The sequence below is a fragment of the Pseudorca crassidens genome, chromosome 4 (assembly GCF_039906515.1).
Source record: "Pseudorca crassidens isolate mPseCra1 chromosome 4, mPseCra1.hap1, whole genome shotgun sequence".
Classification (NCBI taxonomy): domain Eukaryota; kingdom Metazoa; phylum Chordata; class Mammalia; order Artiodactyla; family Delphinidae; genus Pseudorca; species Pseudorca crassidens.
In genome coordinates, this window is record NC_090299.1 from 2816977 (window position 1) to 2836268 (window position 19292).

The 19292-nt window shown below is 57.8% G+C and overlaps 1 long non-coding RNA gene across 1 annotated transcript; it reads left to right on the forward strand.

Annotated features, from left to right (window-relative positions):
* Positions 1-12039: 12039 nt before the first annotated feature.
* Positions 12040-17634, forward strand: LOC137223066 (uncharacterized). The gene is made up of 3 exons (XR_010942702.1): positions 12040-12443; positions 16183-16633; positions 17369-17634. It is a non-coding gene; the product is annotated as an uncharacterized lncRNA (long non-coding RNA).
* Positions 17635-19292: the final 1658 nt, after the last annotated feature.

Consider the following 19292-nt stretch of genomic DNA (forward strand, 5'->3'; position numbering starts at 1 on the left):
TCCGGCTGACCCCTTCTCATCAGATACAGGTCAAGGGCTGTCCGTGGCCCCCAGCCTCCTCCCCACATGCTTGGCCTGGCTTCGTGGGGTGACGGTTTCTCAGAGCCTTGGCTCTGAGCCTACCCAGAAGGCGACCCACCTGGGCTGAGAGCTGGGTCAGGTGGGTATCAAGAGGGAGGCCAGAGGGGCTGGGCCAGCTTCTCTCTCTTTCTCCTGTCTGTAGCCGTCTCCCAAGCATCCTTCAAAGCCTTCTGGCCTCACCTGGCAATTCTCAGCAAGGTAAACTGGGGACCGAGGGGCAGAGACTCTGGGGCAGGGACTCCGTGAAGTCACTCAGCCACCGAGGCCCCGACCCCCCCCTTCCTCCACCTGGTGCTATGGAGGTCAGGGCCCCATCGTGGAGTCACCCCTCCCTGATAGCCTGCACACTCAGGCAGTGTTTGCCCTCCTTTCCCACCCGTCAGAATCACCTGGATCTTTTCCTTTGGCCGCCCTCAGTGCGCATGCCTCCTGCATCCCTTAGCTAGGAGCAAAGCCTGAACTTGGTGATCCAAGGTGGGTCCCCAAGGCGGCTCACCACACAACTGGGTACAAGCCCCGCTGCCCTCTCGCGGAGAGGGACACTCCCTCATGGGTAGACCGGAAAGGGGGCCACCCTGTTCTGATAGCACCGAGCTCTGAATCTGGACCTCGGATGGACACTTGGGACAAAGGTGCAAAGATAAAGATCAAGAAGCACGAGGCAGCCTCCGGCTTCACCACCTGGAGAGCAAACGACAGCTGACCGCCTGGCCCGTGCCAGCTCCTGCAGCTGTCGGCCTCAGTTTTAGTCTGTTTGTTTTATTATAAAAGTAAGAATGCTTATGATTGATTATCTGGAAATTGCAGTAAAGTCAAAACGGAAATACTTGGCATTTCCACCATCAAAAGTCACCTGCTTCTGGGCTTTCCTGGTGGCGCAGTGGTTGAGAGTCCGCCTGCCGATGCAGGGGACACGGGTTCGTGCCCCGGTCCGGGAAGATCCCACGTGCCGCGGGGCGGCTGGACCCGTGAGCCCTGGCCGCTGAGCCTGCGCGTCCGGAGCCTGTGCTCCACCACGGGCGAAGTCAACTGCTTCTGAGTATTAGATGAAGCTGTGGATTTATTGTGAGGCGACTTATAGATGTATTGTTAATTTTTAAGAGTTCTTATCTTTTAATTTTTAAAAGTTAAAGATGCACTTATGTATTTACCGCTGAAATGATGTGATGTCTGCGTTTGTTCGAAAATATCTCAACAAAACTAAACAAACTAATTAATTAAACAGTAAAAATGAAAGGGAGACGCACAGATGAAATCGGATTGGCCAGGAGTTGATCATTGTTGAGTGGGGGCCGGCTACATGGGGCTTCATTTTAAGGCTTCCTCTACTTTGTTTTATATTTGAAAACTTTCATAATAAAGATGCTTTAAAAAGTGACTGCCCAGAAACGTCAGGGGTGTGTATCCCTAGCGGCTGATTCTCTGCCGGGGGCCGTTTTCGTTATACGTTTATTTTCATCGGATCGCAGTCTGACCTCGGTTCGGTTTACATCCTGCTTTCTTCCCACCCCCCTCCTTGCTTACTTCGCAGTGCGCATTAAAGCCCGTCAATTCGGTCTCTGCAGACATGTTTCAGGCTTAAACTTCCCTCTTTCTCCACGTATCTGTCCCTGCCTCCCTCCCTCCCGCACTGGTCCGGGCGCTCCTCTGGGTCCCCGACCTGAGCGCCAGCGCCCGCCATCACCTCCCCCCGGGAGGCCTCTGAGAGCCGCGGAGGACGGATCCGGGCTGCAGGATCGCTGGCGCCGCCTCCCGGCTCTCGCGGCCGGCGTCACCCACGCGGACCGCGATCTCCCACTGCTTGTGCAACCCAGGTCCGACCCCGCTGCGGGCTGGGGAGACTGAGCCCGGCGGCCGCCCCTCTGGTCCTGGGTTCGTGTCTTCGGTTTCTCGGCACCTCCTGGACGCTCTCGGCGTCCCTGGGTCCGCAGCGCCAAGACTCGGACTGAAGTGGGGTGGGTTGGCTAAGGCTGGGCCGGACATCCCTGGAGGGCAGATGGGGAGGGGCTCACGTGCTTGGAGCTCCATCCCGAGAGGCAGACCAGTCCGAAGCGCGCTCCCCATCCCCTGGATAGAGGGTGAGCTCTCGGATCCTGGGGGTGTGAGGGCCCCGCCCGACGCGAGAGCCGGCAAGGTGCATGCTGGGGGCCTCTGGGGTGCGGGCGCTCCAGCCCCGAATTGCGGGTCTCCCTGGGGTCTCGCCAACCCCCTGGAGGGGGACCTGGTGAAGGCTAGCCCGCACGACCGCGGCGGTGCCTCCGGGGCCCCGGCTGCGCGTTTCCTTTCTCGCAGATTCTCTGCTTTAGTCTGTCTCCTCCTCTCCGTCTCTTTCTCTCCATTCTTCTCTGCTCTCTTCCATCGGAGCTCAGGATTCCGCCCGTGCGTCCGTCCCCCCTGCCGCGGTGCCCCCCTTGGCTCCGTTCCCCCCTCTCCGGGAGGAGATTCCTCCCCCTTTCGAACCGGCCCAGATAGGAGTCGGGGAGGCCCGGCCCCCTTTAAAGGTTTTATTTCTTTGCGGAAGAGCGCACTCCGGGACGCAGCGGCACACGGATCCCGACCCGCCGAGGCCCTACGTCGCCTCGATCCGGCTGGGGGGAGTCGGCGTCGCCGCTTCGCGTCCGGATCCCGCGCCTGCCCCTCTGGGGCCCTCGAGCCGGGCTGTCCCCTCTCCCGGCCTGAGTGTCCCCCCGGGCTGCCCGAGCTTGAAGGAGAGAAACTGGCAGTGGCGCCAGCTCCGCGGCTCCCGGGACCCGGCGGCCGGCCGGCGCGGAGCGGCCCCCTTCTCCTCCCAGGCCGTGGGGCGTCGGAGAGCACGGCCAGCGCCGCTCTAGACCCTCCGGGCCCGCGGCTCTCCGGGGTGCCCCGCCCCCTCCCCGCAGTCCTTCCGGCCCCGCCCCCACCCTTCCCGCCGGAGCCCAAGCCCCCTCCCCGCCCCCAGCCCGGCTCACCTGGCGTCTCCTTGGCGTCTCGGAGTCTGGCTCGGCCTTCGGGCCCCGCCCCTCGGTTCTCACCTCGCCCCTTCCCGCTCCCTTCTCCACAGCCCTTCCCTTCCCCCTCGGGCTCCGCGCCAGCCGTGCGGTCCCCGCGCCACCACCTAAGACGCCGAGCTCTAGCCCAGGGGCCGGGGCTGGGTCCGGGGAGAAGGGAGGTGCCTGAGCCCGCCCGGGTCCCCGAAGGCCTCTGGGAGGAGGCGGTATTAAACCCGAAGGCTAGAGAGGAGTGAAGCTCCGGGCGCGCGCAGGTGGAGACCCGGCGGTTCGCCTTGTGTCTCGGCCCTTGGTGGGAGCAACTGGACCCCACTCTCCGCCGTCTGGCCCTCGGGTCGGGCTCCCCGTTCCACTCTTCCCTCCCGGAAAGATGGGGCGCAGAGTTAAGACTGCCGGACCGTGTGCTTCCTTCGCCGGCCCGCTGCGTGGCTCTGGGAAAGTCCTTTGCCCTTTCCATCTGTGGAGTGGATAGGTAGCAGTGGCGAAGGTCGCGCGGCCTATTGACAAGAGCGCGGGCTCAAGGCTTGCTGCTGGGTGCACAGCCATCTGTGCCCCTGCTCAGTGCTGACCACCCCCGGGGGCACCTGCCGCCGAGACCCTCAGCCCACAGGTCCGTTTCCTTCGGCCTGTGCCGGGGCCGCCGCCTGCCACGGCTTGGTCCTGAGCGCAGAGTCAAATCGCTCCCACCCCCATTCGCGCGCCTAGTCAGGCTCCCACTGGGGCTCCAGGACACATGAGGGTGCCCACGCACCCTGTCCCTGCAGGCCTGCGCACGAATGCGCAACAGCCCTCCAGAACTACAGCTGCACCCCTAACCCCGCCAGCACCGTCGACATCTCCGTCTGCCCCTCCAGGGCCCAAGCGCCCACACTCCCAGACCCATAAATCCTGACCTTTGCCTCATCCCCAGCGGAGACCCAGCGTGTCCACACGCGTGTGTCCCCCACCCCCACCACGGGCAACTGCGCCTCTTCCGTGCTAACCACACAGCTGGCCTCGGAAATTTGACATCCGGAGGTGCACACAGACCCTGGCCCAGACAGAGCCTTGGGCCAACCAGCCTTGCTCTGCTGTTTCTTTCAAGAGCTCCTGGTGGATGGCCCTTGACCCTCATCCACATCACATTGAGGCTTTCTTTGAGCTGGGAGCTGATCAGGCCCTTTACCCGAATTGTCTCACTACATCCCCACAATAACCTGGTGGGCGGAGTGCTGTCCCCAGTTTAGGAGTGAGGATTCCGGCTCAGATGTGCGATCACACCCAACCCCAGATCACACAGAACATGTGTGTGGGAAGGCAGAGCTGTGTCCAGCTCTCTTTCCAGTGAGGAAATGACACAAGCCAGCGCGTGTGGAGAGCTCAGCCCTGCACGCGGCGGTCCTCCTGGACAGGCTGCCGGAAGGTGGGTGGGTGACGGCAGCTCATCAGCTCAGCAGGGAGGTACCTCCCGTTCTGTTCCTTCCCCTCGCCATTCCTCAGGCCTCCTCTCCCTCGTCCAGATGGACTTTCCCTACCTGAGTCCCCCCTACATGGGGGGGTGTTTGGGGGCAGCACCTCTGTACCCTAGGCTGCCCCTCAGGAGGCCCCACACTGCAGAGCGCCTTCCTTGGAATTCTCTAAGTCCCTCAAGAATGGCTGGGACCCTTCAAGCCTTGGTGGGATGTGAGAGGGAAGCCCCAAGCCAATAGAGACCTGTGTGGGCGAGAATATTTGAAGGGCAGCCTGGCCAGCTGCGGGATCAGAGAGATTAGGTCGACAGACTGATGCAGACACACTGATTCGTGATGATTCAAATTGCTTATGTAGACAGGGGGCCCTTAAAAATATTCCATTTCCCTGTGTGTGCGGGTGGGGGCGGGTGGGTGGTGGTGACAGCCTCTGGGACCCCTCCCCAGGAAGCCTCCAGCTTCTTGAAAGAGACCCTTGCCTGCCTCAATCTCACCTTCTGTGCCCATTTCACAGATTAACCCGGTGTGGCCCCAAGAAAGGCAGAGACAGGCTCTCCAGAAGCCCGAAGCCACACCTCCCTCGGCACCAGGGGGAGGTCCCTCCCCAGCCAGGGGCCTCAGGAACCAGAGGGGCCATTGCCCCACCCCCCCACCCCAGGGTGGAAGAGAGGAGGGAACTGGGAGGCCCCGGTGGAAAATGGGTCTTAGAGGAAGCCCACCCTGCTCTGGTGCCCTCTCTGATCTCCCGTGTTTCCCCGGGGGCTTCCCAAGGGTCTCTCCACTGGAAGTCTGATTCTCCCGCAGAGCCTGGAGGAGGGAGGTACTGGGCCCCAGGACCCCAGCCAATCATCAGAGGCTGACTGGTGTGTTTGTGTGTGTGTGTGTGTGTGTGTGTGTGTGTGTGTGTGTGTGTCACTGCAGACCTCTCCCAGCCGCTGGGAGGGAGGCTTGACCCGGGGCCCGAGGTGATGGAATCAGGGTGCGTGCATGCCGAGAGCCCGAGTGAGACCTGCAGCCGCGCGCTAGGGGGCTGCCCAGGGCGGGAGCGGGGCCTCTCCGTCTTGCGCAGGCGTGGGCTCCTCCAGCGCGCACAGGGGCTCGAGCGGGCACCGGGGACCTGGGCCCAGGGATTGCCCGGGTCCCGCCGACCCTGGCCCAGGAGCGCAACCTCAGCCGCACGGCCCGGTTCGTTCTGCCCGAGTTCACTGCAAGCCTTTCCGGTCCCCCGCGCCCCCGTCTCTGCATCCCAGCCTAGGCCTCTCGCCGCCCCCCTTCCCGGAGCCGCTCTCGGGGCTCCTGCTGCCGGAACCGCAGCGTCAGCACATCCGGGCCTACCTCACTTTGGTTTGAGTTTTCTTAAATCGCGAAAATCCATTTCCCCACATGGGAGGGAGCTGAGCCTCGCGTGGTCAAGGGGCGGTCGGCCGGCTGTCCCCACCCCACCACCCAGCCCCGACCCCCGAGGCCCGGCATTGATTCCGCAGCTTGTGCGTCTCGCATTAGTCCTAATGGTTTCGCTGATGATTCAACTTTTTCGTTAAAAGCCGCCCCTCGGTCCTCACCCCCTCCTCTGCGTCCGCTTCTGCCGGCCGCCGGCCCCTCTGCGGCGCGCCCGCCCAGCGCTTTCTTGGCCGGTAGAGACGCGGCTCCGGCAACCGGGGTCCGCCACCCTGCGTGCGTAGACGCCGCTAGAGGAGCGCGCTCCCCGCGGACAGGGGGGAGGGCTGGGTGGGCGGAGGGGCTGCGGCAGCTTGGGACCCTCGGGGACCTTGCGCACCCGGAGACCTACGAAGTCAGATCCTCGACCTTCCAGACTCAGACCTCGGCAGAACCGAGGATCCTAGAAGGATCCAGAAACTGAGAAGCCCCGCGCCCTCGCAGAAGGGTCCTCCGGCGCCTCGGCTGCCCATTCTACCCGCGGGGAGGCCGAGGCCCAGGGACTGGCCCCAGGTCGGCCGTCACTTGGGAACGGAGCTGGGCCTGAGCGCAAAGCCGAGGAAGCGCTCGGCCCGGTGAAGGGGAGGTCCCGGGGACCGCCTCCGCCCTGCGCTCCCTCCTCGGCCTCCTTCCTGGGGAGGGTCCCGGCCTGCACGAGGGGCCGATGCCCGACCGCCCGACGGCCCGACCTTCCGGGGCAAAGCCCGGAGCCCGCAAGGCCCCGCGGCCCAAGCCCTGCGCCCCGGGCGCCCAGCGCAATCGGCCCCGACGCCTCCCGGCGGGACCACGTCTGATTGCACGAGGAAAAGCTCTTTGTTTCTTGTTCGTTTCTTGTAGCAAATTCAGAAAATATAGGCAAGAAAAAAAAAAGAAAAAAGGCACCACAAGTGCAACTAGCTACCCGGAGATAGTTGGAGTTTTCAATAGTTTGGGTTTTTTCCTCATTGTTTATTTAGTTTTTCGACTAGGCAATACATTGGCATGGCACAAAATTCGAACGTATAACAAGGTATACTGTGGGAGGACTCCCCGCCCCCCACCCACATCCTTTTTAAAAAATAAAGGTACATTTACCTATGGAGAAAAGTACAGATCTTAAGAGGACGATTCGAAGAGTTGGGAACCAATGTACACACTCGTGTACCATCGTCCGAATCTTTTCTTTATGAAGAAAGGAAAAAATTTACGCGAATGTCTAGAAGGTTTAAATTGGGAGAACCGCTGTACCCTTCTTCTTTTTCTTCTTTTAATTTGCCAATTACTCATGCACACAATCTGAAACGTCCTCTAGTTCTGCAAAGAGATTAAACAGCCTCAAGCGGAAGAGACTCGGCATGCCAGCCCCGCCGGAAGACACAGCTGCCAGCCTGCCAGCCGTTCCTCTCCCACCTGCTCACATCTCTCCGTGGCGCCCTTAGCCTAGTTCTTGACTTTATTTTTTAAAAGAAATCTATCGAGTGCCTTGGCCTCCTGTCTGGAAGACGGAGAGTTACTTGTTCACGAGTCATGCTCACAGGTCAATCAAGTACTCACAGCCCTTTCCTACCCCCTCCTCAGAACGCTGTCCCCTGGCCGACTGTGATGAAATGGGGACCCTAGGGTCGCAGTGCTGCCACCCCACAAATGCCCTTCACAGCTGGACGTGAGCTGGGATCCATTTTTTTCTTTTATGCTAGTTTTTCCCCTTGGCTTTCTCTATACCTGCCATTCATCTGTCTCCAAACTCCCTTCCAGAGGTCGGGTCCCCTCTGGAAGACGTAAACACCCACGGACCCCATCCCATCAGGTGGGGAGGCTGGGGGAGGTGGGACGCAGGCTGGAGCTTCTAAACAAGACCCTCCTGTTTCCAGTTCTGCCTGGATCCCGCTTTCCGAGGCCACCAATCCCCAAGGCTTTCTGCAGCTCTGCAGGCCGATCAGCTGCTCCTCTCGCCTGCCCCCCGCCATTCTCCAGACCCCCCCTCCACCACAGGAGTGCTTTGGGAGGGGCTGGATGCATCCTTCCCCGGGGCACATTCCCGAAGGCTTTTGAGTCTGCCTCTGTGACGACTGGGATGCGTTCCACTGTGGTTCACAGCCTTCGAGGGGCAGATGGGTTGCCCAACACGGACTCTGAATTTTGCAGGGTCCTATGGAAATATGGCCCTGGCTGGGGCTGGTTCCCTGAAGGTGAATTCGCTACTGGTTTCCCTGGGAAACCTTGTTTAATGAAGGTGCCAGGCGCTCAGTGCCAGGGAAGGCAAACATTCCTTATCTCCACTGGGAGCCCTTCAACAGGGGCTCACTGTGCAATGAGCCTATCCCGGTCCCCCCACCCCATTCTACTCCCACCCCCACCTCAAATCCCCACCCTCCTCTCGGCCAGGTGACCCCTCCCATCACCGCAGCATCACTCGGTCTCTGCGGTCACTACTGTTTCTTATGTGACCCCTTTATGAGACCGTGAGCTCTCTGGGGCTCTGCCATCTGCGCAAACAGCTCAGAGGCGCTCCCCGATGGGCGCTTAATCAACAGTTGTTGGATAAATAGTGAATGAGATTGTGGTTTAATCCTCACATCAACCACGTGACGTGGACGAGGCCCGCGTGGCCAGCTAGCTGGGGACTGAATCCAAATCTGTAAAGCAAATCTAGTCATATGGGTTCTCAGGTTTGCAAGGAGCCCAGGGAGACTGGCCAATACATCTGTATTGAGTCGCAGCGTGAAGGTGCTCGGGTGCAGCGGGGAGAGCCTGGGGGCGGGGCCTGGGCCCTGTCCAGCCCTTCACAGGGGGCGGGGCCTGGGCCCTGTCCAGCCCTTCACAGGGGGTGGTCACCTGGGTGCCTATGCCCTGCACATGTGTGTCCTGTGCATAATAGAGACGCTAGGTGAAAAAGGAATCCAGTGCTTCTAACCTGTTAGGATGAGCACTGTTGATTGAAATTGCTTTCCCTACCTCTATATTTGTACATTTATTTCAGGATGTAAAATGCGTTTCTTACTGCGGTTATATCACAGAAAGAGTTCGAAGTTCACTGGATCATGTTGGAATTATTTTTGTTTCCTTATACTTTATGTTTTTTTTTTTTTTTTTCCGGTACACGGGCCTCTCACTGTTGTGGCCTCTCCCGTTGCGGAGCACAGGCTCCGGACGCGCAGGCTCCGCGGCCATGGCTCACGGGCCCAGCCGCTCCGCGGCACGTGGGATCTTCCCGGACCGGGGCACGAACCCGCGTGCGCTGCCTCGGCAGGCGGACTCGCAACCACTGCGCCACCAGGGAAGCCCTATGTTTTTTAACTTGGTAGTGCTACATATTTTTCTTTATATTGTTCTTAGGTATTGTATTAGTCAGGGCTCTCCAGAGAAATGAAACCAACAGAAAAAATGCACATGTACATATAGAAAAATATAGGACATATACATAGAAACAAATATATAGGAGACAGAGGGGGAGAGAGAGAGAGAGGATTTATTCTAAGAAGGTGGCTCCTGTGATGTGACGGTTGGCAACTCTGGGCTCTGTAGGGCAGCTGGCAGAGGCTGGGAATCCAGACAGGAGTGGATATTGCAGTGTGAGCCCAAATCCTGCGGGACAGCGGGCCGGAACCTCAGGCAGGGTTTCTAGGACGCAGTCTCAAGGAGACTTCCTTCTACCTCGGGGACCCTAAGTCTTTGCTCTTAAGGCCTTCAACTGATTGGGTACAGCCCACCCACACTGTGGAAGGGAATCTGCGTCCCTCAAAATCTGCTGATTTAAGTGTGAATCTCATCTGAAAAAGACCTTCACAGCGACATCTAGGCCGGAGGGTGAAGGAACACCCAGCCACGTTGATGCGTAACCTTAACCATCTCAAGTATTCAGGCCTCCGTCTGAATTTTGACGTCTTCCCTCATCATAAAGAAACAAAAGGACATCCCAGCGCTGGTATTTTCACTGGTATGATAAGAATGTGTAGGTGGGTTTGAGCGGCCTCTATGACTCTGGGGCTCTTCAGTCGACTCAGGGGTCCCCAGGTGCAGGCCCCGTTTTGGGCCCTGTCCCTGTGGGGAGTAGGACAGTCCCACAGGGCTGGGCTATAGCACTTCTCAGGCTGTCTGGCAGCAATCCAACCAGACAGTGAGCTCCTGGACAGCAGGGACGTGTGTGTCCATCACATCCGGGTCCCCAGGACCCACCAAAGGCTGGGCCAGTGCAGGGAGAGGTGGCAGCATGGGTGCGGGGGTCTGTTTCTCCCCCATCGTCTGGGTGGTGGCTGTGGAGGAGGGCAGGACGGAAGGAGGGGCCACAAGACAGGCCACAAAACACACCTGGGTTTATCTCAGGTCGAGTCAAGATGCAAATGCAAAATAAAAAAGCATCAAAATACTCAACATGCTCTTAAGTTTCCCCCTGATCCCAGGTGAGGGGAGGTGTATTTATTCTCCCCTTCGCCTTTCACCAAGTTTTGCTGGTCACTCAGCTGGAGACCCAGCTACCTTTCCCAGCTACCTTTGCTGCTCTTTGCTTGGTCACGTGACAAGATTCTGACCGGTGCTACCTGCCACTCCAGACCTTTCTCTTAACGGGGAGTTGGACAGAACTCTGTACCATTCTCTCCCCTTCCTGGCAGCCTGGGAAGGGGTTGTAAAGGTCCGGTGAGGACATGCCACTTAGAGCAAAGCACAGATGCCCACCCCCTGGACCATTTACCGCCTGCATTTTCATGTGAGAGATAAAAGCTTCTGCTTTACATAGGCCACTGTGACTTGGTGTCTACTCAGGTAACTGAGTCAATATCCTAACTAATACAGGAGGCCTTTCTAAACTGGGCCGGTCAGCATCTGCATGTGGGGTCATCAGCATCTGCTGATGACCGAGCACTGGCCACAGCAGCATAAAACAAGTCCGGAAGTGGGCAGCCCAGAGCTGTGTGGTGCTCCACGGAGGCACCAGGGACGCAGGGACTCCTGCCTTTCTTCTCTGCCATCCTAATACATGCATTCCATCCTCCAGGTCACAAGACAGCTGCTGAAGCGCTGGCCCTCACATCTTTGTTCTGTTCAAATAGAAGGGCAAAGACAATAGGCAAAGGGGCCTTCTCCCCTCTTTTGGGAATGTCCCAGAGGGTCTCTTTCACAGACTTCTGCCCTCATGTCTTTGGCCACCCCTATCTTCCAGAGAGAGTTTTGTTACTAAAGCAGAATGGGGAATGGCTATTGGGAAGCAACTAGGAGGCCCTGTCCAGAGAAAGTTGTGCACTAGGGCCACAAATCAGCAACAAGGCCAGGACTTTTTGTTTTGTTTTTTTTTTTTTTTTTTGCGGTACGGGGGCCTCTCACTGCTGTGGCCTCTCCCGTTGCGGAGCACAGGCTCCGGACGCGCAGGCTCAGCGGCCATGGCTCACGGGCCCAGCCACTCCGCGGCATGTGGGATCCTCCCAGACCGGGGCACGAACCCGCGTCCCCTGCATCAGCAGGCGGACCTCTCAACCACTGAGCCACCAGGGAAGCCCAAGGCCAGGACTTTTAAAAGACCTTCGGTTGGAACCAATCTCCCCAGGTCTTCCCCGGCCAGTGCCCTGCCAGCAGCTCCACTGAACTCAGCCAGCGGGGTGAGGCGTGTCCTGTCCCCTACACCCAGGCCAGGCGAAGTCATGTGCCAAGGGGAATACCGCTTCCTTGGAGACTGGTGGTACAGGGCTGGGAGCCTGGCTACTGTCAGACAGACCGGGAGGAATCCCGGCACCCCTGCTCTCTTGCTGTGTGGATTTGGCCAAAGCCCTTGACGTCTCTGAGCTGCCACTTTCTCCCTTAGCTATTGCTCCCCTGGGGGCTGAGGGGATCACAGGAGGTAAGGCTGTGCAAACACCTCCCCACCCCTGGGGCAACAGTGAACGGTAGCAACGTTGTCCCCGCTGTTCCTTGGCGAAGCACAAGAGAGCAACCGCTCAGCCACAGGCCTGGCTCTCCAGCATCCTGGCCGGTTCCCCTCCTCCCCTGAACGAACCATGTAGGTTGGACGCTTGCCCCACTGGGTGAGCCCATCTGTTATTTTTATTACAGATCACTACTCAGTAGGCTTAACTCAAAGCCTGTTACCCAAAATAACACAAGCGGTTGCCTGTGAACCCAGGGTCAAAACTCCTTCCACACTCCTTGCCCACAGCCTGAGAGAGCTCCCACAGTGGGTGGGAGTCACCCCCTCCCAGTGCCTGGGGACCAGCCCCGTTTAAAGATCCCGTCTCTCCCCAGGGACTTCAGAGACCAGGTGTCCTGTTTGTGCCACCTTGAGACGGAGCCTGGGTTTGAGGGCCTGCCAGCTTGTGATCAAACCCACTGGCCTGGCACTTGGGGGGTCTCTCCCAAGCCTGAATCTGAGGCTGGGGGATGTGAGGGTAGGGCCAGGGCCCGTGCCTCTGCTGTGTGGGCAGTGGGTGGTCTGGTGCTGCCTCTGGAAGACGGGCTAGAGAGCTAGCAGCTTTCGTGTGGATTCCCAGGAATTGGGGCCAACTAGACACAGACGTGCTGGCAGGTGAGTCACAGACGGGATGGAGGGCTCCCACTGCTAGAGCGCCATGCTTCCCGGGGCAGGGACTCTGGGGGTGGGGACGAGATCCCTGCCATTCACAGTCTTGCATTCTGCCATAAAGACCCAAACCCTCTTCAGACCCTGCCTGTCCTTCCCACACTGCGATGGGGATGCCCAGGCTTGGCTCGGACACCCGTGGGTCCTGTCTCCCGGCTCAGTAATGGTGTCCCCTGGGCAGGTGGCCGAGCTGTTCCTATCCCCAGTTTCTGCATCTGCAGACTTCCAGAGGTCCAGAGTGCCCGCCGTGGGGTCCTGCACTGGGAACCGGGCGCCAGCGGCGGATTCGAGGGCTCCCGGTCCTGCTGAGGGGGCGGGTGAGCCCAGAGGCTGCAACACCCCTCCCTGGGGGGTGCACCTTCCTGGACATCCGCCGTGTGCAGGGGCCCTGCAGGCACCTCGGCACCTGGCTCTAGGGAGCCCCAGTCTAGCAGGAGAGACCACCATGTGCCCGTAAGAGTGGCCGCAGGTGCAGACGCTGGGCAGGGGCTTCTGAGGACGTGGCACCAGCACTGAGGGTGAGTGGGAATTACCCAGAATGGAGGCGGGGGGCAAATGGCTGGGAGAATATTCCAGATGGAGGTGATGGTTTGAGGGAAGGTTGGGGTTCGCCGGGGCACGCTGGAGGTGAATGAGGGCGGGGCATGGGTGGTGCCTGCGTGCAGCAGGTGTGACCGGGTACAGTAGCCTGGAGGAAAGTGCGGCCTTGACCCCTGGCTAGGAGTCTTGGCTTCATTCCAAGGGTCGTGGTCGGGGAGGGGGCCATGCGGGCTTTGAACCTCTCCGGCCTTAAAGGGCTGTGATGGGTGTCAGCAGGGCCGGCTGGATGCAGAAAACCAGGGTCCAGGAGGTGAAACACTTCCACAAGCTGGCCGGCCCTCAGACCCAGGCTCCATCTCAAGGTGGCACAAGGGGGTGGTCAGAGGGCAGAGCTGAGCACCCCAGGAGGTTCCGGGACTCCCCAGGTCATGCGGAGGCTCCCTGCAGATGGGGGGCGGGTGTGGGCTCAGTGTGAGGTCCAGGGGCCCAGTGCTCGGAGTCAGTCGGGCTTGGGACTCCCTCTGAAACCCCGCCTGCCGCCCCCAGGGTAGCACGTGCTCTGAGGGGCCGCGTGCCCTCTGCAAACGGGGTGGGCGCCCTTCAAGCCACTCACTCAGCCAGCGCCGCCTGCACTAGTTCACTCACTCACGCATTCAACACTCTTGTTCCCGGCCCATTGGGTGCCAGGCCCCGGGGGACCTTCCCAGTGTCGTCTCTGGAGCGTGGGTGGGGTGTGGGAGACTGGAGTGACGGCGACGTGGGCGGAGGCCCAGAGAGACCTGGAGTGGGGTCATGCCCAGGGGCCACCCTCTGTGTCACGCACGGCGTGTCCCCCCCACTGGACCCACGTGGCAGGAGGCAAGGGCCGAGGATCCCTGTGTGACGCATGGAGATGCCGGCCGGGTCAGGTGACGAGCTGCAGACCACACAGGGTGACTCAGCCGGATCCACGCCCCACAGAGCCTCTAGAAAAGCGGGTGCTCACCCTTGGATCCCCTCCTAGGTCCCCCATTCGTCCTGTCACAGCCAGCAGGGTGGGGCTTGGAGGGAAGAGGTGGGAGGGGCTGGGGTGCTGGAGAAAAACATGGGGGGCAGACATGGGTCTGGTGAGGGCTGGGCTGGGGGCTCGGGGTGGACCACGGGACACAGCTGCTGTAACAGCCCACATTCTTGTCTCACGGCTCTGGGGCCGGAAGTCTGAAATCGAGGCGTTGGGCGGGTCCTGCACCCTTCCGAGGCTCCAGGAGAGAATGCTGCCTCTGCCCCCGGAGCTCCTGGTGTCTGTTGCCTCCTTGGTGCTCCTGGGCTCCTGCCACGTGGCCGTCTTCTCCCTGTGTCTTCACATCATTCTCCCTCTGTGCCCCGGTTTCCCCTTCTTATCAGGACACCGTCCTATTGGACGGTTCAGGGCCCACCCTGATGACCTCATCTTCACCTGATCACCTCTGGAAAGGCCTTTTCAGGTCACATTCTGAAGTCCCGGGGGTTAGGACTCCAACGTATGGATCCGGGGGACACGATCTAGCCCTCAACAGCTGCCGTCGTGCCAGCTTTTCACAGTCTCGTGAGGAGGCTTCCTCACGGCAACTGCTGTCCCCGTTTCACACGCAGGGAACCGTTTCACACGCAGGGAAATCGAGGCTCTGAAGTGCCCAGATTGGGCAGCGGGAAGAGGGAGGAGGGGAACTGCCCCTGGTGACTCCCCAGGTCAGGGCACCTGCCTCCAGGCACAGCCCCACCCACCCCCAGACGCAGCCTGCTCTCTTCGGAGGAAAGGAATGTCTATCCTGGTGTAACGTGAGCTGCTCAGGAGACCCTGGGTTTGGTAGGGCTCTCTTTTTAGCAGAGGGGAACATTTTTCTCTTTGTAGTTAGAGGTCACCTGCTGCTCACCAGGAAGGTTGGGCCATGTGCCAGATGGCCGAGTGGTGAGAGGACTGGGCCCCTCTCTGGGCAGCAGGCTTTGGTCTGCACGGCTGGGAAAAGCCCTAATGATGTCTCCTCGCTGCCGGGGTCACATGTCACCCTTGTCTTGCTTACTTCTTGTGGCCTGCAGACTTGAGTCCCCGTGGGGTGTGTGGGGAGCCCAGTGTAGGTTTGTCACAGAGCGGCTGACTCCTCCAAGCCTGTCTGGAGCAAGTGCTAAGTTCTGGGCCTGGCTCCATCCACAACCTGCCGTGTGACCCCAGGAAACTGACTTGCCCCCTCTGGGCCTGTGTTTACTCATTTGTAAAACAAAGGCCCTGAACTAGGGCATTCCAAGGACTCCCTCCAAATGTGCCAGAAAGAATCGTAGACGTTTTCTACAAACTCTTTATTTCCATTTCATTAAAGTATCACAGGCTTTAAGGCAACGCCGTCCAACAGAAAATATGAGGCCATGTACGTGATTTAAATTTTCTATTCCGTAGTAGCCACATTAAGGAAGTAAAAAGAAACAGGCGCAAATAATTAAATAATAATTTAATCCAATATGTTCAAGATTATTATCATTTCAGCATATGATCAACATCAAAATGGGAGACGGTGTACATTTTTGGTACCATCTTTGAAATACGATGTGTAAATGTGGTACATCTCAATTCCAATGCCGAATTTTCACTGGAAATAGTTGATCTCTATGTAGATGTCATGAAACTTACAACTGAAAAAGCAGATTCTCACACCTGAGTTTTTCCAAACACACTGACGTCTAACAGCCGAGTCAGTATCGGTTTCTAGATTCAAAGTTCAGCTCCTCATCTGCACTAGCCACGTCTGTTGTGTCACTCGTGGTTCGTGGCTGCCCTGCTGGACCACTAGGTGTGCCTGCTCCAGGTACCGTAAATCCTGGGTTGCAGGAACCCTTTACATCTTTCTTTTAATTGAAGTATGACAATATTATATTAGTTTCAGGTGTACAACAAGGTGACTCTGTATTTTTATAGATTATACCCCATTTAAAGTTATTACAAGGTACTGACTCTCTTTCCCTGGGCTGCACGATAGATCTTTGTGGCTTCGGGGACCCTCATTCCCAGCTCAGACTCCCTCCCTCTCAGCTCAAGTCCCCTCCACAGCCATCCCACCCTCCCCTGAAGGCCCTTCCCATCCCCATGCGCTTGTCTCCTGTTTCTGAATCCTGTTTTCTTTATTCTTGTACCCAGAAAACATCTACGGAGCACTGACTGTGGACAGGCGCGACGTGGTGAGGCGCGGGTAGAGACAGCGCGAGCCCCACAGTCCCCAGTTCGAATCCAGGTGCTGCCAGCGCCTTGGGAGCCTCAATTGCCATGTCTGTAACCCAGGAGCCCTGGTCGCTGGCCAGCAATCCGCCTTGGCTCTCAGAACAGCACCTCCCGGGAGTGTGGCTTGGCGCTTCCGGTCTGCCGGTGGCGTTCTTTTAGAGAAGCAGCTGCTACCTGTGGCTTCACCCGGGACAGCATTTTCCAAACCACGTTCCCGGGGCATCTTATTCCTCGTGGTGTGAACAGACGGTTCTCAAGTCACGGATGCTGTGGTCAGATGGAGACGTCTGGTCAAATGGAACTCAACGGCTTTTGTTTTCATCGCAGCACCTCTCAGAGCGTGTGATGTGGCCGTGAGGGCTGTGACTAGGTGAGGCAGGGGATTCCCATTTTGCCAGCGCACTGAGAACCCTGGGCCTGGTACTTCGAGGCAGGGACGGAGTCATTTATCCCTGTGTCTCCACGTCACTTTGGCACGCGGTAGCCCCTAGCTGTGCCCTGCTGCGGCAGGCACCTGGCAGAGCCCAGTTATTAAAACATGGGCTAAAGAGAAGAGCTAGGACAAGGATATGCTGCAGCTCATAGGAAGGGTCAGATCCCCCAATCAGAGGCTCAGAGAAGACTGCCTTTAGGAGGTGACGTCTGAACTGAGCCTGAGGGGTAAACCTACAAAGAACAGGGTAAGGGGTGGGAAGGGGATTGCCGACACACGAAAGGGGATGTCAGGGGTCCAGAGGGAGCTCTGTGCATGGCCTGATGCCCAGTGTGGCGTGTGGGGTGTCAGCAGGGGAGCGTCAGAGGCCTGCCTGGGATGCGTGGTGTCGCAGTGCACACTTCACCCCGTGCAGGTCAGTGCTGCCCAGGGGCCCCTGCATTGGAATCCCTGGAAGTTTGTTAAACCTGGACTCCCCGGCCTGGGAATCTGCATGTTGATAAGTTCCCAGGGGACTCCTGGGTGCCCTGTTGTTTGAGAACCACTTCTGTGAGCCAGGGTTCGGTTTTGAGCCGCTGTGGCAGGTCAGCGGAGCACCCAGGATCAGCTGACACCCTGTGTAGACAGGACATGTGCCCCCCGCCCCCCATATCTGGTTTTTCTCTGCCGCAGGCACATAGAAGATTGCACCTCTCAGCCATGCAGGTGACTGGTCCTGACCAGTACGAAGCGGACAGAAGGGAGCTGTGGAAAACCGGACGATGCTCTGATCTCTCTCCCCTTGCTTTGGAGGCTGAGGAAGCTGCAGGTGCCGGACGGTGCAGCTACGATACGGTGGAGCCTCCACCAGCCTGGGTCCCCGGGCGACCGTGGGAAGCAGCGTCCCCACATGGGATATGCAGCGTGAGCAAGAAATAAACCTTAGCTGTGCTAATCCACTTGAGATTCTGTTCGTTATTGCTGTGTAACAGCCTGTTATGACGTTATGACGAATACAATCCACCCGTTTCCAATTGCTCCAGTGGGCACATTTCAAAATGTTTGTGAGCACTGATTCTGAGCCATTAAAAAGGTTCACATCCCCCTCCCTCCTTCCCTCTCCCTCCCTCCAGGGCGGCAGCTAGTGGGTACAGCGCTCTCTCGTGAGAATGATGAAAAGGCTTTTGCTCCCTGGGCAGAAGCGGTTCTGGGCTGCCCAGGTTGGTGAGCAGAGAGCGAGCTCCATTTCAGCCTTGACCCACCCTCTCGGCCAGGAACTTTTGAGCAGTGCACAACCTGCACAACCGTACAGGGAGGCTCAACCATTCATCTGTGGGGAGCAGAGGACACAGGGAGAGGCAGGGGTTTGAGGAGGGGAGGGGGAGAGGAAGACTGTTCAGTTTGGGACCTGTAGCACCTCCGGCAGATAGATGGAAGAGGTGAGGTGGAGGCTAGGGAGAAGAAAAACCTGATAGATGGAACTTTCCAAATGCTTTTTCCCTGCTAAGCAGGACTTGCTGTTGCCTAGGGGATGTTCCTTAAGATTCCCAGAGGAGGGAATTGGGGCTGGGGTCTGTGGGGTTGGGGTCTCCACCACAGAAGGACATTTCTCTCCAATCCCCTCCCGCCTGCTGTGCCCATCTGTCCCTGGCCTCAGAACCCTGGAAGGAAACGCTGCAGTGGATGTCCAGCCCAGGACCACCAGGCAGTGCAGAGAGTGCTACAGAGCCAACCAGCCCTAGGGCTCAAGGCTAAGGAGCCCCTTTAGCAGCGCAGAATCCCATTGACCCCACATTTCCCACTTGGGAAAAATTCTTACCACTCGATCTGTCAAGATTTTTTAGGGGATTCTTTTTTAAATAACAACTTTATTTAGTTATAATGCACATATCATAAAATCCCCCCATTTTAAAGCACACAGTTCAGTGGCTTTTAGTGTATTTCGAATTAGGTAACCATCATGACTATCTAATTGCAGAACACTTTTATTGCCCCTAAAAGAAACCTGGCACCCCATTCCCTTCGCCCCAGCGTCCTGAAGCCGCTAATCTATTTCTGCCTCTATAAATTTGCTTACTCTGCACATTTTGAATACGTGGAATCATACACTATGTAGCCTTTTGTGTCTGGTTTCTGTCACTTAGCTTAATGTTTTCAAAATTCATTCATGTTGTAGCAAAGATCGGAACTTCCTTCCTTTTTATGGCCCAATAATATTCTGCTGTCTGGATATACAATTTTGTGTGTCCAGCAGTCGATATATGGACATTTGGGTACTTTCCACTTTTTGGCTATCATGAATACTGCTGCTAGGAACATTTGCATATAAACTTTTGTGTGGATGTATGTTTTCAGTTCTCCTGGGTACATACGTAAGAGGTGGATTGCTGTGTCCTACGGCAGCCCTTATGTTTTTGAGGAACTGCTAGACTTTTTCAGAATGGCCGCATCATTTTACCTTCAGCAACGCATGAGGGTTCCAATTTCTGTACATCCTCACCGACACTTATTATTATTTGTCTTTTTGATTCTAGTTGTCCTAGTGGGTGTGTAGTGGTATCTCATTTTGCTTTTGATTTGCATTTCCCTGATGACTAATGAGATGGAATATCTTTGT